General features: G+C 54.8%; 1 long non-coding RNA gene across 2 annotated transcripts; it reads right to left on the bottom strand.

The window, feature by feature from the left end:
• Window positions 1–248: 248 nt before the first annotated feature.
• On the bottom strand, window positions 249–2320 carry LOC120660306. 2 transcript variants are annotated; one of them, XR_005669520.1, is made up of 3 exons: window positions 1605–2320; window positions 832–968; window positions 249–622 (listed from the first exon to the last, which is right to left on the bottom strand). It is a non-coding gene; the product is annotated as an uncharacterized LOC120660306 (long non-coding RNA). The 2 variants fall into 2 exon arrangements; XR_005669519.1 differs by having other exon boundaries at window positions 832–2320.
• Between the last annotated feature and the right edge of the window lie 15020 nt (window positions 2321–17340).

A 17340-nucleotide genomic window follows, 5' to 3' on the forward strand; every position in this document is an offset into this window, starting at 1 on the left:
ATTGAGCCTCGTCCTGCTTGGAACACAGGATTGGAGAAACACATAAGAATGATGGGAGTTAATATAATATACACGTGTGTATATGCTTTCTTTTTATTTTGGAAAAATATATGCTATATTTAGAGGACATGGCTAACGTACGGCCGGTACGGCCTATCCCCTTTTCGGCAATCGGGGTATTACATTTTTATCTGCTTTTCCTTTTTGGAAAAAACTACACTGGTGATTCCTAAATGGAAAACACTGTATGGATAGAATATATAATTTTATTCAGAATACATACATATTATAAAGAACTGCCAAATGTCATAAGCATATCAATTTAGTTTACAGGAGTCTATTTACACATAGATTTGCCTCTCCCTCATTCCTTGGCTAAAAAACTACATCACAGGCAAATATTAAACTTTCATGACTCTGTTGTGATACGCATGCATCTCACAAGAAAGAACTACAAAATCCTATTAACACAAACACACATTGCCTCAGGACAGATCTGTTGTAATGCTGAAAAGTTGCTTTTGATGGACAAACTAAACAACATGTGTTGAAGTTTCCGAACTGATGGGTTGATACACCTCATTGCCCTCCTTCCCCATATGTATAATGAAATGTTGTAGACCTGATTAAATGCAAAAAATACATTCATTAGGGATTTCGATGCTGGTTAATTTAGAAATCAGGAAGAAAAAGAATATGCATAATTGACTGACCAAGAAACACTGATCTGTCTGTTTAGAAACACATTATTGCCTTTTAAAATGACTTATATTGCTGATACTTACAGGACAGTGGTGGGAGCACAAAGGAGAGAGGCAGAGGAAAGCTCACCTTGGCACCCAAAAAAAATACAATGATGGGAGCCTTACAGCTACATGGCGGGTTATAGTGCCGATTTGTTGAGGAATCTTGCAGACAAAAAGAAAAGGAAAATCAGGTTTCAAGTTCCAAACACCATTTTTGTGTGACTGAAATGAGGAAAGAAAACACAGATTAGTGAAAGAATAGTAAATGCAGTTAGTATTAGGAGTAAATATCATCAAAGGCTAAATACCTCTAGTAACAAACATTGCTAGTTCTATATGACCCACATTATCATATTTTTTGCTAATTCGGAAACATAACATTGCTTAAAATTTCTGATCATATTATTACCCAATCAAGAATCATATTATTGCCGCAAATAATTACATAATTTGCTAATCTAGAACAACATTATTACCTAATGAAGTACATTTAATTGCCTACTCTCATAGCTAGTATTACTCTCTAACAGCCTTATAAAGTTCAATAACTAATCAGATGCACCTGTAGGCATGTCATATTGGTGATATCTCAACTATAATTTTTGATAACCCAACTAACCTAATTGCACTGGTCGTGCAACTACATCATCAAACATACACAACCTACCACGATCGATAGTCAAATGGCAAAAAAGGGAAAATGTGATATCTAAGGGGATGAATGCCCAGGCAAAGAGGAATGAGTGTGAGATTTGTAGGTCAACCAAGTCACACTGCTCCAAAAATGCATAGAGAAATAAGCAAGGAATATTTAAAATAATATCTAAATAGAATTTAAATGCCTCCTAAAATTCATACAATATAAATCTTCAGGCCTTATTCTCTAGCACCAAAACAGTATGGACCAGCACCATCATCAGATTTGTGTGAGTCTGCTATGACACCAAAACAAGGAATTGAATCAGTATGAATAACCAGAAAATTGCCTAAATTGATGAAGATAGATAACCAACAAAACAAAAAATTGAATCACTATTAATAACCAGCAAAATCACCTAAATTAATTAGGATAGCTAACAGCAATACAAGGAATTGAATCAGTATTAATAGCCAGCAAATCCACCAATTCAAGCCTTGTGTGAGCTTGTTCATGCCTAGCTGTACAACTAACCAGCAAACCAGACACAAACAATGAACCGGGGGGATGCTTATGGAACCATATCATTGCCCATCTGTAATTATATTATTCCCTAATTCCTACATATAAATTGCCTAAATGTTTACCTAATGTTGATATTTTTGTTGTTACATATAGGGAAAATGCTTATTGGGAACTATATTATTGCCCATCTGTAATAATATTGTTGCTTAATTCCTACCTATAAATGCTTATAAGTTTTATAAAAATGCTAGTTTAGCATAAGTTGCATGCAATGCTTATGTACTAATCAGCAAAAAGCAGAAACTTTTCTAAATTGGTTCGTGTGAACATTTTAAATGCTAGTTGGATAGTATTAAAATCCCTATTGAAATTTATTAGAGTGCTAATGCTGAACATGCATGCAACCAGTTTGAGGAATGAAAGATAAAAACTATCTTCCATGCAGAAATACAAAAAGCCAAAGACTATGCAGAAAAATAAACTCAGTAAAAGAGATGGATGAATGCAAATTTAATCTAAAAGGAAACTGAAAATTGCTTGTCAGAAGATTTAGAAATGCTACAAGGAATAGGCATAATTGCGGGTGAAAAATAGTGTAGTTGTCATCGTAATCAATATTTCTTAAACAAAAAACAGAAACTACAAGTTGCCCAGAAAAATGTGTTACTGCTAGTGGGAGTGTGCAAGGTTATTATTTGTATCGCAGAAGTAGGTGAAATCACATTATGCGAGGTTATTTTTGAAAAAAAAACAAGTGTATGATTCTACATATGCAAAAATGTCCTACCAATTTAAAAAGAAGCATTATTAAGCTAAGATTAGTCTTATCACCGCCACCCACACCAATATGAATATATTATGTAAAAACCATTTAGAAAGAACACTGTTTGAAATGTGTTCTTCATCAGTAAGCTGCCTTTGTCTGTGCTATGAAAAACTAACACAACGTAGAAAGCTAAAGATTCTGTAGAAGCTTCCATTTCATGTGCTAAGTGCTGATGTTCCCCCGATAAAAAGCCACCCACTAGCAGCGAGAGGAACTAGACATATCATTTCATATACTGGACTGGGGAAAAGGTGGGGACGTCTGCTTGACTCACCTTCTAGCTAGCAGCAAAAGACGGTGTCATCTCCAGGGCCTCAAATTCGCAACCAACATATGCTGAAACATAAAGAAAACACTAAGGTGGATTGGAAGGTGGGGTAAAAATGTGAAGAAAATGAAGTAAAAATGAAGATCTTGTTCAAGGGGGTCTCCGAAATGGTCTGACGCCCCTGCCCTTTCACACCCCCCACCCGATGCAGAGGATTTGAGCCCACAAACCCTGCACTTCTACTAAAATCTCTGCTGGTGGATACGAAAATCAACCAGCAAATGTTGAAACAACCTCTACTTCCCTAAACCATCCCCCAACAAAATTACTGCCAAAATGTCGCCAAAACAACAGATTCCTCTACTACTAAAAAAAGGCTAAGAGTGACAAAAAATTCAGCAGTCAGCCTTTCGTCCTTCGTCATTTCGTTTTCGTCCATCCGCCCCACCCCGCCCACCAATCCCGTGACTTCCGTTAAAAAAAAGGATCTCGATCCCATCCGTTGCTGCCTCTCCCATCGCTGCGCGCGCCGTCCTCCGCCCGCCGCCATGCGCGTCCTCCTCCCCAGCCCTGTGTGCGGCCTCGCCCATTCGCGTTTCCCCCTCGCCATCACCGTCTGAAACCCAAACACCACGTCGAGTCCGCCTCCTTGGACCACCGCCGCCGCCAGACCCGACTGCCTGCACCACCTGTCATTCGACGCCGCTACCGCCGGACTGCACCATCGTCTCATCGAACTCTGGTCTGTAGACACCGTTGTCCCGTTCACACCCTGATCTGCTGATCATTGGCCAAAATCAATCCCGGAGGGGGCGCCGCAGCTAACCTGTTTTGATTTTTGAATTGCTAGAACCCTGCTCCACCCTCCAATCCAGACGTCACGTAACACATCGCGCCGCCGTGCAGTTCCCGGCACCCCGTCCTCCCGTCGAGACGGTGGTCGCTACTAATCCGCGCTCCGTCCACTGCCTGGCGTCGCCACGATGCGCCGTCACGTCGCGCTGCCGCGCAGTTCTGGCATCCCGCCGTCACAATGTGTCGGAGGACCGCTGGCACGTCGTCACTGTCTGAGGTAACATCCACGGCCAGTTCTACGACCTCATCGAGCTCCTTCGCATCGGCGGCGACGCGCTTGACACCAACTACGTCGGTCAGTCCCCCTGCCTCTTCTAGCCTCCTGCGACCTGTGCTGGGTTATCATCAATCTATTAATTTGTCAGGTGGTTCAATCTGGTTCTCATCAATCTATTGATTCTGCTGGGGAACTAAGGTGCTCGGGCTTTAGGGCTGGGAGCACCTGCGATGAGCTTACTTGTCGGTGTCCTGAACCGGGGGTCTGGACGCCAACTAGTAAATGCTGTGTGTTTCCTCGTCCCAAATGTTGATGCAAGAGGCAACACAGTAACGCACAGGTTTATCCTAGTTCCGGCCACGGGCCCGTACGTCCAGCAAAGAGGTGTGCGAGGGCACTGTATTATCTTGCACCCGGTGTGCTTGTAGTGGGGGGTACAAGCGAGGCGAGAGAGGGAGGGAGGCTCCCAGGTCCCTGCTAGAAGAGGAGTCAGTTGAGGTGAGTGCTCAGAGGTGCTGATAATGTAACGATGATCGCGAGTGTAGGTGACCGTGGCCGCTGATGCCTAGAACATCCCCCTTTTAAAGGAAGCCCGCCTCCTCCTTTTATAGTTATAAGGAGGGGCGGATTACATGAGTGGGGGGAACGTGGAAGTCGTCGTCCTCCCCTGAATCGAGGGGTACAGTGGTCGAATGCTGTAGAAAGTACACTGTGGGGCATGGCGTCGGGCGTGGCGGTCGTCCTGGATGTCGTCCGTGGTCTTGCGGAGATCGCGCCGGCGTCCAGCCAACCCCAGCAGGCGGCGTGGTCGTCGCTGTAGGATGTTCAGTCCTCCCGATGTGGCGTTCTGTGGGTCCTGCAAGTCATGGTCCTGCGTGCTCCAGCAGTGGCGGGGCACGCGTCGGTTTTGGACCTCCCTGGATAAAGTGCTGGTTCGCGCACTAAGGAGGTCCGAGGGTTGCGTGGAAGTCCCGGACCCCTCGAGGGGGGAGGTTTGGGACTCCGGCTGCGTGTGCTGTGCGTCCCTCTTGGAGGGGCACGTGGCGTCGCCGAACCCCTTCCCAAGCGGGAGGGTGGTCCGGGGCCATACGTGTGACGAGGTGGAGTCCGGACGGCCGGAGTTGGCAGAATAGTGCGGTGAGCAGTGCCGAGCACACTGCGTCCTGCGTCGTAGGTCCCACAGTGCTGCCATAGAGCCCGGGATAGCGGAGCAGTGACAGGAGTTGGCAGATGGGACTCCGGTCACAGCCACTGTGGGGAATGGCGGCCTGACGCCGTCTGTCCTGAGCACTGTGGAGGAGTGGTTGGCATTCAATGCCTTCGCACGACGGGCGGTTGAGCAGCGGGGCCGTTTGTCTTTTATGCCAAGGGGTGGCCTCGAGTGAGGCGAAGATGGGTTGCCCGCTCGAGAGTAGATTCACTACCCTCGAGCGAGGTGGAGATGTGGGGCGCAGTCGAGGGTCCCGATGGGAGCCCTCGAGCGAGGCGGAGATCGTCCCGTGGGTCCGAGAGGGGTGCGAAAGGGCCACATGCTGGGCTTCTTTGAGTCCTTTCCTTTCTTCTAGATTGGAAGGAGTCTGTGGGCTTTCGTGGACTCAGTTGCCTTAACACGTGTTTGCGTTTTTCAGAGTAATTTTAGTACCCCGATTAGGGTGTCTCTAATTGTGGTACCCGACAGTAGCCCCCGAGGCTTTGGTCGAGTCAAGGGATTCGGCCAAAGGGTAATTCGGCAATTTTCCCTTGACGTGATCGGTCAATGTCGTGCACCCGCCAGGCGCGCCTTAGCGCCAGCCCGGCGGATGTGACAGCTCGTCGGTCAGGGTAATGCGCCTGCGGGGAGAGTACTTCGAGGCGCACGCCTTTTTGTTTGTTTGTTCCGGGGACAAGATGTGTCCGTTCGCTGAGGGGGCCAGGGCGACGATGGCGCCTGCTGCTTGGCAGTTGGCGCTTTCGTCGCGCTGTCCCGCGTTCAGGACCTTGGCCCTATTCTCCTTGGTTGCCTTGCGGCGCGCTGTTCGAGGGCGATCGGCCTGAGCCGATGCTGCGCCGCTTTGCGTCCAGGGGTTCAGCTTCGCTTTATTTCGTTCGATCGTGTCTCAGCGCGGTAACCGAGGGCATCCTTTGCTCGTGGAGCGCCGCGTCGTCACGGGCGGTCCAAGCCCTTTGTCCTTCGACAGGCCTGAAGCTTGGCGCCCGGCGCAGCTATAAATAGGGGTCGTGGGGTTCCTTTTCCTTCCCAACTTCCCTACTCTTCTTCCAGCATCGCCTAAGTCTTGTAATGTTTTCCTTTGCCTTTCGTAACCGGCCCCCAGATGGGGTGGCCTAGCTTTTTTAGGCTTTGGTGCTAGAAGAATGCTTGCAAGCGGCGGGGGAAGACCGAAGAGGGTGTGCGCACCATCCCTCAGCTTCAGTGGGATCAGCAGAAGAGCATTGGGCCCGTGGGGTCCTGCTCCTGCGATGTCCCCTAGCCGGAAGGGGGATGGAGACGCCTGACCATGGCGTTAATGCCAGGTTTAGTGGCTATTCTTCGCATCGTCCCCCCCGGCAACAAGGTTGCTCTCGGGGAGACAGTGCGGAGGGTGCTGTCCGCCAGCTCGACCCCCCGCATAGTCTTTGGTGGAGGAAATGCTAGGAGAAAGCTTGCGAGGAGAGCATCCCGCTGGACCCGCGCGGCCTGGGGGCTGTTCCTCGCATCCCTAGCAGCCTGGCCATCGCGTCAGCCAGGGGCTCGGTGCCTTTCTTCGTCGCTTGCTCCTCCCCAAGACAGTGAAAATTGCCACGCATGTGGCAATGTGTTTGTATTTTTTGACGGCTTCGCGCCGGTAACCCTTTGTAACCTTTATTTGCATGGAGCTATAAAGTCCCTTTCTCCTTCACGGGGAGGATGACCGAGGGTATAGGGATGCACAGAGAGTTACAACCCTCTAATATGTGTGAAGTTTCCTTCGTGGGGGCACGTCAGCGCACCCGCGGGTGTATCCCCCGAGGCCTTGGAGGAGTGTTTGTACTCGTCCAAGGGCTATAAACGTCGCCCCGCTGGGTTGCTTCACTAGGGTGGCCGTCCAGCATCATTTTCAGCTGGCAACGACACTCTTTCAGCCGCCCTCGGCATTCTCAGTGCTGTACAGCGACCCGGCGTTTAGCTTAACCATCAGGCGGGCGCGCGTTAATAGTGGGGGATTTGGTTTAGACACGTGGAGCTTCACAATTGACGGTCATCGACTTATTCGAGGGAGCGGTCTGAACCGTGGTGCGTGAGGAGCCCCCGAGCCTAGGCCCATGTGAAAGCGTTCAGGGGAACCCTCGACTTTGATTACGACCCTCGTCGCCCTTTCGCAGGGAGGAGGGGTGAAGCGCACCATGCTACCCATGCCCGGCCCGCGAGCTATGGCTGCTTCAGTGAGCTGTTAGCGGGTAGTTCAAGCGGACGTCGGTGCCCCGTTCGATAAGGGTCGGCTCGTAGTCCATGAACACGTCATATAAAGCGCTTGCGAAGGTTCGCTAGGCGGGGCTCGGACCCATTCAATAGGGTCCGAGGGCTCGATGCTCTCCCTCGTTGGGATTCCCCTTCTAGGCACCCTCGATCGGCCTTGAACACTGCGTAGGATGTCTCGAACTCCGCGTTCGAGGGTAGCTTGTACGGCTCATCCCTGACTCTGGCGATCTGGGGCGCCTGTCGAACCCCCAACGGGCCAGGCTTCGAACCCCTGATCAGTAAGGCCTCGGAATGCGATTCCTTCGAGGGTAACGAGACCCCGGAAGGAATATTCTGTCATGATTCGAGAACGGCGCGGAGTCGTGAGTCACGCGCGCGGGTCTTCCGCTGGTTGTGGGCGACGTGGCCCGATTCGTGCGGTGCGGTGTGGGCGCGCCTTTTCAGGCGGCAGCCTCGGGCAGACGAAGTGGCGTGGGCGGCGGCTAACGGATGGGATAGTGCAACAGTCGCAGTTATTGCTGCGTGCGTGCGTGAGAGACTCTGCGGCCATGGGGCCCAGCCGTCAGCAACAGCGAAATCTACCGCATTCAATGCGGTAGATTCGGGCTATGGCGACGGATCTGCCCGTCGCGGTGAATAAAAACGAAGAGAAAGGGGTTGTTTGGGCTCACCTAGCCGTTTGCCTTCGCCTCGCTTCGCCTTCTCCGCCTCCTCTGCATCCTGAGCGCACAGCCAAGAGCGAAAGGAGGAAGAGGAAGGAGAGTGAGAGCGCACCTTAGCCATCCCAGAGCCTTCATTCCCACATCCCCCCTCGACTCGCGGAGATGTCGGATGTCCAGGAGCCCTTGCCGTGGGGGAGGTCCTCCGCCACCGTGGCGGTTCTGGAGCAGTTGGTCGCCGACCGGCTGTTGCCGATGAACACCAGCTCGGGGGCGCCGGCGTGGATCTCCCCACTGCCAGAGGAGACCGAGCCGAAGCCTCCCAAGGTCTACGTTGTGATCTTCGTGCGTCTTCATGAGCGAGGCTTCGGCATCCCCGTCTGCAGGTTCATGCGGACGTTATGCGAGTACTACGGAGCGGAGCTGCATAACTTCAGCCCCAACTCCATCTCGCAGGCGGCTGTCTTCGTCGCCATCTGCGAGGGGTACCTCGACATCGAAGCCCATTGGTATCTATGGATCCATCTGTTCTGCGACGAACTCTTCGTCGAGAACGCGCGGGGCCAACCGAAGCGGTTCGTGCGCGCCGGTGGCCTGACGCTCCACGTCCGCCCGTACCGGAAGAATTTGTACATCCCAAGCAAGATGACGACGAACAACGCCGGGTGGAGTCGAGGGTGGTTTTACCTTCGGAACTACAGCGGCACGCTCCCGGCGTTCACCAACAGGGTACTCCGGGAGCGACCACCGAAGTGGGACTGGGGGGTGTCGCCCCCAGCGCAACAAGCTAAGCTCGGAGTCCTCACCGACGCGCTGGCTCATCTAGCGAAGAAGGGGTTGACGGCGGCAGCCGTCATCGCAAACTTCCACCGGCAGAGGGTGATCCCTCTCGTGGAGAGGGACCTGCCTATCTACAAGCTCACCCCCGGGACCCAGGCCTCGGGCTCGAGGACGGGGTTCGAACTGCTTTCCCGAACCGCTGTTGCCCGGAGGGCGAGGTACGCAGTGGCGGAGTTCCCCCACGACCCCGAGGATCTTTGGAGGATCAAGATGCGCCCCGAGCCGGGGTACATTTCACTGGTGAGTTTCGATTCCGAATTCGTTATGTCTTGTGCGGCCCATTTCCTCGCCCTTGACTCTGTTTCGGTTGTATTTTGCAGGGGTTAAAGTGCCACCCTCGAGGTCTCCGGTCCCATAAGAACTCCAGATCAACCGCCTGCATGCAGAGAAGTTGAAGAGGCGGAAGGACGCGGCAGAGGCGAAGGCCGAGAGGAAAAGGTAGAGGAAAGCGAAGCACGACAAGGCGTGCATGATTGCACGCTCGGAGGGGATGTTGTGGCCTGCCACACCCGAGTCCACAGGCGAGGAGGAGGAGGAGGCCTCGGATGCCGAGGGCCACCTTTTGGGGGACGACAGTGCGGTGGCGGGTGCGAGCTCCCCGCCCACCTATCAGTGGGATGCCGACGAGGGGGTATCGGCAGCGCCGGAAGAAACAAGGACCGCGGCGGAGTCGTCGTTGGATCTGTCCCTCGAGGGGGCGGAGCGGGAGTCGTCCTCTCCGGCGGCGGGTGAGGAGACGCCCGCACCCCAGGTGCTGATTCGTGGCGACGAGTCTGCGGCGGGCACAGAGGCGCCCGTGCCGACAGCCTCGAGGCACCAGGCTGATTCCTGTTGTCCTCAGCTTTTGTTCCTCGATTTCCAGCCCCGGGGACGTTGCCAAGGATGCGGTCGAGCTCGCCCCAACTAAGGCCCTCAAGACTGGGGCGCGCAGCATGCCGCACACGGCGCCGCAACCCCTGCCTGTCGTGGACCTCGTGGCGGAGGCCGCGAAGCTGCGGGAGGCGATGGCTCGAGGGGCCAAGGCGGCCCAGAAGCTCGAGCTCAGGAGGAGGAGGGCGACGTCGGCCAGAGCGGCGGACATCGAAGTTGAGGCCGGTCAGGGCGACGCGGCCAGCGCCGCCCGGCCGGTTACAGAAGGAGAAACTGGTGGGGGTGTGCAGGAGCGCCCCGCCGACCATGTGGAGGTGGAGACCCTCGTCCTCGAGCCCCCGAGGGCTGAGATCGAGAGCATCGTGGAGGAGGAGACGATGCTAGGGGCGCCGGAGGTGGAAGGAGCCCTCGTCTCGGAGCCCACCGAGGCCCGGGACGAGGGTATCGTCGCGGTGGTGCCGGTGCCAACGGCGCAAGGGAGCATGGTGCCGGTGGTGCAGCTGCCGGACAGCAGCGAAGAATACGGGGATTCGATGGACATCGACCCTGCTGCTGCGGCAAGCGCCGCCGCGCACATCGCCGAGTTCGCATCGGCCAGCGCGGATGTGCTCAAGGCGTGGACGTCCGAGGGGCCTCCCCACGGGGCGATCATCCCGTCCGGGCTCCCCTCGGAGTTCCTCCGCAAAGAGCAGCAGGAGGAGGAGGCTTGGAATGCGCAGCTCGACGTCGGTCGTGAGATCCTACAAGCCCTCGACCGCGCCTTCCAGCTCCATCAGGGGACGGATTACCAGGTCAGCAAGGTAAATACTTTCCCCCGAAAATTGCTTGGATTCGATTTGGCTTTAACGTGCTTTTACCCACGCCCTTCCACTTGCAGCGGCTGAGGGAAATCTCGCACGAAAAGAGCACCGAGATGACCCGGATGTACTCTCAGATGAGCTAGCTTGGGCAGCACAACGCCGAGCTAGTGCTCAAGAACATCGAAGCCAACACTAAAATGGCGGATCTGGGAGCGCGTCAGCAGGCGTTGGAGGAGGGTTTGGCGCGGGCAACCGGTGAGCGGGACGTCCAGAGGGCCTTGGCAGAGCAGAAGGCTCGGGAGGCCGAGGCGCAGGCTGCCGAGCTGCAACGCCTCCGGACGGCACTCGAGGAGAAGGCTCGGGAAACCGAGGCGCAGAACGCCAAGCTGCGGCGCCTCAGAACAACGCTCGATCAGCAGGAGACCGAGCTCCTCCACAAGGAGGTGACCGTTGTCACTCTCACCGGGACCCTCCGGGAAAAGGGTGAGGCCCTCGAGGAGAAAGAGGTGGCCCTCTAGAACGTGGGGACCGCCCTTAAGGAGAAGGAAGACTCCTTGTCCTCGCTCGAAGAGGCCGCCCGAATCCAGAGGGAAGAGGCGCAGAAGAGTATCACGGGTAAGTACCTTCGAGTTTTCGTTGATTTGTTTCTTTTCATAGCTTATGTTGATTTCCTTTGCTCAGAGCTGAGATAGAAGGTGGCGGATGAGTCCGCGGCGAAGGAAGCAGTCCACACCGCACTCACATCAGCGCAGGCGGAGTTCGCCGAGCTGGAGCAAACCGCCGTGACCGTGTGCCAACAGCTCGAGGGGGAGGGTGCCGTCTCGAGCAGTTCGGTGATCAGCCGCCTGCGAGCGCTAAGCAGTCAGATTGCCGAACACGCCAAGAGCACCTTCCGCCTCGGTGTCCTGCGGGCCCTCGCCGTGGCCTCGACACACTACCGCATGGATCTCCAGTGGGTGTCGTCGGGGTACATCGTTCCCGATGACGCTGATGCGGACGCCACGTCGGCCATTATGGACGATGCTGACGCAGCCGCGGAGGAGTTCGCCACAATCCTCGCTGGGAAGCTCGAAGCAGACATCCCTCCCATCGCCAAATTCGACGCCACTGAAGACCCGCAAGGGGGGATGGTAGTCAGTAGGAAATCTGGGCCTCGAAGCCCATGTAATAGATTAGCGTTTGTTGTAATTGTACTTTGTAATCGTGCTTATAAATATAGGAAATTCGTTTTCGTTGAATCGACTGTGTGGCCCATCGAGGCCTTGTGCATTCGAACCTTCGTTTTCTTTACTTTATTTCCGTGTTCTCGTATGCGACTTAGATAAACTTCTGCGAGGAATTTCGCGTTCATAAGCAACGTAGGTGTGGGGTGGTGAGGGGGGTGCCGTATCCCGGAGGCGTAGGCGGCCCCACGACTCGGCCGGCCCCGTACCGTGGTTGCTTACGCCTCGCGTCCATTTTTTCCAAGGATACAAGAAGCTTAGGGGCGAGACGGAAATATTTCAAAAAAAACATTGGCGATTTTTGGGGACGTTCTGGGGTTCCCCCCGTAGTAGCCCCCGAGGGAGGCTTGACTTTGCCGAGGGTAAAGCCAGGCGTACCTCAGTGTTCGTGCGCATCCGAGCCTTCGAGGGTCCGGAAGGTTCCCAAAAATAAACAAATAAAGCATACTTCTTTATTATTTCGGGAAATTGAAAATGCGAGTACAAGCGATGTACAAATAGCTCGGAATTCTAAGGATAGAAGCAACGTAGCTATTGTCTGTTCCAAGCGTTGGTGAGGACTTCGCCGTTTTCGTTCGCCAGCTTGTACGTGCCGGGTTTGAGCACCTCGGCGATTACGTACGGTCCTTCCCATGGTGGTGAAAGCTTGTGGCGGCCCCTGTTGTCCTATCAAAGTCTCAGCACCAAGTCCCCTTTGTCGAGGTCTCGGCGCCAGACTCTCTGTGCCTGACACCTTCGTAAAGACTGCTGGTAGCGCGCAGAGTGTAGGAGCGCCACGTCTCGAGCCTCGTCCACTTGGTCCAGCGAGTCCTCGCGGGCTCGCTGGTTCTGCTACTCTTGGTATGCCTTGAGCCTTGGCGACCCGTACTCCAAGTCCATGGGGAGTATGGCCTCGGTGCCATATACTAGGAAGAATGGGGTAAAGCCCGTGGCTCTGCTTGGGGTCGTCCTCAGGCTCCAAATGACCGAGGGTAGCTCCATGAGCCACCTCCGGCCAAATCTGCTCAACTTGTTGAAGATCCTTGGCTTCAGTCCTTGGAGGATCATGCCATTGGCACGCTCCACTTGCCCGTTCGTCTGTGGGTGTGCCACGGCCGACCAGTCCACACATATGTGGAAACTGTCGCAGAACGACAAGAACTTCTTGCCTGTGAACTGGGTGCCATAGTCGGTGATGATCGAGTTCGGGACCCCGAACCTGAAGACGATGTCGGTGAAGAATAGAACCACTTGCTCGGAACTGATCTTGCCAATGGGTCGAGCCTCGATCCACTTGGAGAATTTGTCGACTGCCACCAGCAAGTGGGTGAAGCCCCGGGCGCCTTCTGCAGCGGACCGACGAGGTCCAGTCCCCACACAGCGAAAGGCCATGTAATGGGGATGGTCTGCAGAACGTGCGCAGGGAGGTGCGTTTTTCGAGCATAAAATTGGCAATCCTCGCAGGTCCGCACGACGTCGGTGGCGTCGGCGACCGCGGTGGGCCAGTAAAAACCTTGCCGAAACGCGTTTCCCACGAGGGTATGTGGCGCGGCATGGTGTCCGTAGACGCCAGCGTGGATGTCGCCGATCAGCTCCTTGCCCTCGGGGATGGGAATGCATCGTTGTAGGACTCCCGAGGGACTGCGCTAGTATAGCTCGCTGTCGAATAGAACGAAGGACTTGGCTCGCCTATCAAGGCGCCGCGCCTGGGCGTGCTTCGAGGGTAGAACCCCTCAAATCATACAGAAAAGGTACTAGACGCGCCAATCTTGCGAAGCGGGGGCCTCATCGACTTCCATTTCTTCAGCCTCGTCCGCGGAGGTAGTCCCGAAGTCAATGTCCATGGGTTCTGCCTCGTCCGCCAGGGGGTTCCCATCGGAGGGCCCGGCGGTCAAGGGGCTCAGCTCCGCCGGATTATTGAATTCGACGGAGGGCTTGGTGAGGTCGCGAGCGAAGATGTTCGGGGGGACGATGGTCTGCCCCGACGCAATCTTGGCTAGTTCGTCGGCATCCTCGTTGTACTTGCGCGGGACATGATTGAGTTCTAGGCCGTCGAACTTGTCTTCGAGGCGGCGCACTGCATTGCAGTATGCCTCCATCTTCGGGTCGTGGCAGCTAGACTCTTTCATTACTTGGTCGATGACGAGCTGAGAGTCACCGCGCACGTCGAGGCGTTTGACGCCGAGCTTGATGGCGATGCGGAGGCCACTGAGGAGGGCCTCGTACTCCGCCATATTGTTAGACGCAGGGAAATGCAAACGTATCACGTACCGCATGTGTTCTCCGAGGGGTGAGATGAAGAGGAGGCCGGCACCGGCGCCGGTTTTCATCACCGACCCATCGAAGAACATGGTCCAGCATTCGGCCTGGATTTGTGGTGGGGTTAGCTGAGTGTCCGTCCACTCAGCCACGAAGTCAGCCAAGATTTGGGACTTGATCGCTTTGCATGGGGCGTAAGTGAGAGTTTCTCCCATCAGCTCTACAGACCATTTGGCTATTCTACCCTCGGCTTCCCGGTTGCGGACTATCTCTCCCAAAGGGAAAGACAAGACCACGGTGACGGGATGGGCCTCGAAGTAGTGGCGTAGCTTGCGCCGAGCCAAAACCAGTGCGTAAAGCAGCTTCTGAATCTGTGGATAGCGTGTCTTAGTTTCAGACAACACCTCACTGATGTAGTACACCGGCCGTTGTACGGACAGAGCATGGCCCTCCTCTTCTCTTTCGACAACGACCACCGCGCTGACCACTTGGGTCGTCGCGGCTACGTACAGAAAGAGGGGCTCGCCGTCCGTGGGTGGTGTGAGAATGGGGGCATGAGTGAGCGATGCCTTCAGCCTGTCGAGGGCTTCTTGGGCTTCGGGGGTCCACGTGAAGCGCTTGGTTTTCCACAAGAGTCGATACAGGGGTAAGCCTTTCTTGCCGAGACGCGAGATGAACCGGCTGAGGGACGCTAGGCATCCCATGACCCTCTGTACCCCCTTTAGGTCTCGGATCAGTCCCATCCGAGTGATGGCCGAGACTTTGTCAGGGTTGGGTTTGATGCTCCGCTGGGAGACAATGAAGCCCAAGAGCATGCCTCGAGGGACTCCGAACACACACTTCTCGGGGTTGAGTTTTACCCCTTTGGCCCATAGGCAATCGAATGCGATCCTGGGATCGGCAACCAGGTCGTCCGCCTTCCTGGATTTTATAACGATATCGTCGACATATGCCTCTACGTTGCGCCCGAGATGGTCCCCGAAAATGTGGAGCATACACCGCTGATACGTAGCTCTGGCGTTTTTGAGGACAAAGGGCATCGTGACGTAGCAGTACATGCCGAAAGGTGTGATAAAAGAAGTCGCGAGCTGGTCGGACTCTTTCATCTTGATTTGATGGTAACCGGAGTAAGCATCAAGAAAGGATAAAAGTTCACATCCCGTAGTAGAATCTACAATTTGATCAATTCGTGGCAAAGGAAAGGGAACCTTCGGACATGTCTTATTTAAACTAGTGTAATCTACACACATCCTCCAGTTTCCGCTCTTTTTCTTCACTAATACAGGATTAGCTAGCCACTCGGGATGGAATACCTCCTTGATGAACCCGGCCGCCAGAAGTTTCTGCAACTCCTCGCCAATCGCTCGGCGCTTGAGCTCGTCGAAGCGTCGCAGGCGTTGCTTCACCGGCTTGGAGTCGGGTCGGATATCAAGGGAGTGCTCGGCGACCTCCCTCGGTATGCCAGGCATATCCGAGGGGCTCCACGCAAAGATGTCTGCGTTGGCACAAAGAAAGTCGACGAGCACCACTTCCTATTTGCTGTCGAGGGTGGCGCTGATCTGTAACGCCTTGTCGTTGGGGTGGCTCGGGTCAAGGGGCACCTTCTTGATACCTTCGGCGGGCTCGAAGCTTCCCGCGTGTCGGTGCGTGGAGTCCAAGGCCTCGCTTGCCATTTTGTCGAGGGTGGCAGCGAGGGCCTCGTCCTCCGCGTGCTCAACGCACTCGACGTCGCACTCGTAGGCATGCTCGAATGAAGAGCCGAGGGTGATTACGCCCTTCGGACCCGGCATCTTCAGCTTGAGGTAGGTGTAGTTGGGGACGGCCATGAACTTGGCGTAGCAGGGACGGCCAAAAATGGCATGATAGGATCCCCGAAACCCCACCACCTCGAAGGTGAGTACTTCCTTGCGGAAGTTGGCTGCCATGCCGAAGCAGACAGGCAGATCGATCTGGCCAAGGGGTTGGACTCGCTTCCCCGGCGCAATGCCATGAAATGGCGACTTGCTGGGACGAAGCTTGTCCAATCCAATCCCCATGAGCTCCAAGGTATGGGCGTACATGATGTTTAGGCTGCTGCCTCCGTCCATGAGCACCTTGGAGAAGTGGGTGTTGCTGATGATGGGGTCGACAACGAGTGGATATCATCCCGGATGCGGGACGTAGTCGGGGTGATCCTCTCGGCCAAAGGAAATGGTGTCCTTCGACCAGTCGAGGTAGGATGGCGTGGCCTTGGTGACGGTGAAGACTTCCTGGCGCTCACGCTTGCGCTGTCGGGAGGTCATGTTCGTCGTTGGTCCTCCAAAGATGAAGAAGGCGTTCTCCACTGGGGGGAACTCGTCATCTCCACATTTGTCGCCAGCATCCTTCTTTTTATCCTCGTCGCGGTGCACGACGCGGTTGTTGTACTTCTTGAGCATCTCGCACTGCTCGAGGGTGTGGTTGACCGAGCCCTTATGATAAGGGCACGGCTTCTTAAGCACGTCGTTGAATAGGCCACTACCGGTTCGAGGGGGCCTCGAGGTCCTTTGCGGTCCGGGACGGCAGCGAACGCCTCCTCGGAGTCCTCTGCCTGCCCCGATCCGCGCTGGTTCGGTGGGACTGGCTTCTTTCCCTTCCTCCCCCGCTTCTGTTTCTTGGCGGGGGTGTTGGGCTTGACGTTGCTGCCCTCCGCGGGCGCATCGTCCTTGCGCTTGCTCAGCTTATCGTCGAAGATGGCACCAACAGGCTCCTCGCCGGCGGCGTAGTTGGTGGCGGCGTCGAACAACTCATTGGTGTTGGCGGGTTGGCTTCTCGCAAGCTCGTGCACCAGGTTCCTGCTCGTCGTACCCTTGAGGAAGGCGTTGATGACCTCGACGTGGGTGACGCTGGGGAGCTCGGTGCATTGCTTGGAGAAGCGCCGCACGTAGTCGCGCAGGGACTCATTGGGCTTCTGGCGACACCCCTTGAGGTCCCAAGAGTTCCCAGGGCGCACGTATGTGCCCTGGAAGTTGCCCACGAAGATCTTGACTAAGTCGGCCCAGTTATGGATCTGGTCCGCGGGCAAGTGCTCGAGCCACGTTCGTGTGGCATCAGCAAGGTGAAGAGGAAGGTTGCGGATGATGACCGCGTCTTCGGTCGCACTGCCTAGTTGGCACGCTAGGCGGTAATCGTTGAGCCAGACTGCAGGATCGGTCTTGCCCGAGTACTTGACGAGGGTGGTG

Source organism: Panicum virgatum, chromosome 2N (genome assembly GCF_016808335.1).
Source record: "Panicum virgatum strain AP13 chromosome 2N, P.virgatum_v5, whole genome shotgun sequence".
Classification (NCBI taxonomy): Eukaryota; Viridiplantae; Streptophyta; class Magnoliopsida; order Poales; family Poaceae; genus Panicum; species Panicum virgatum.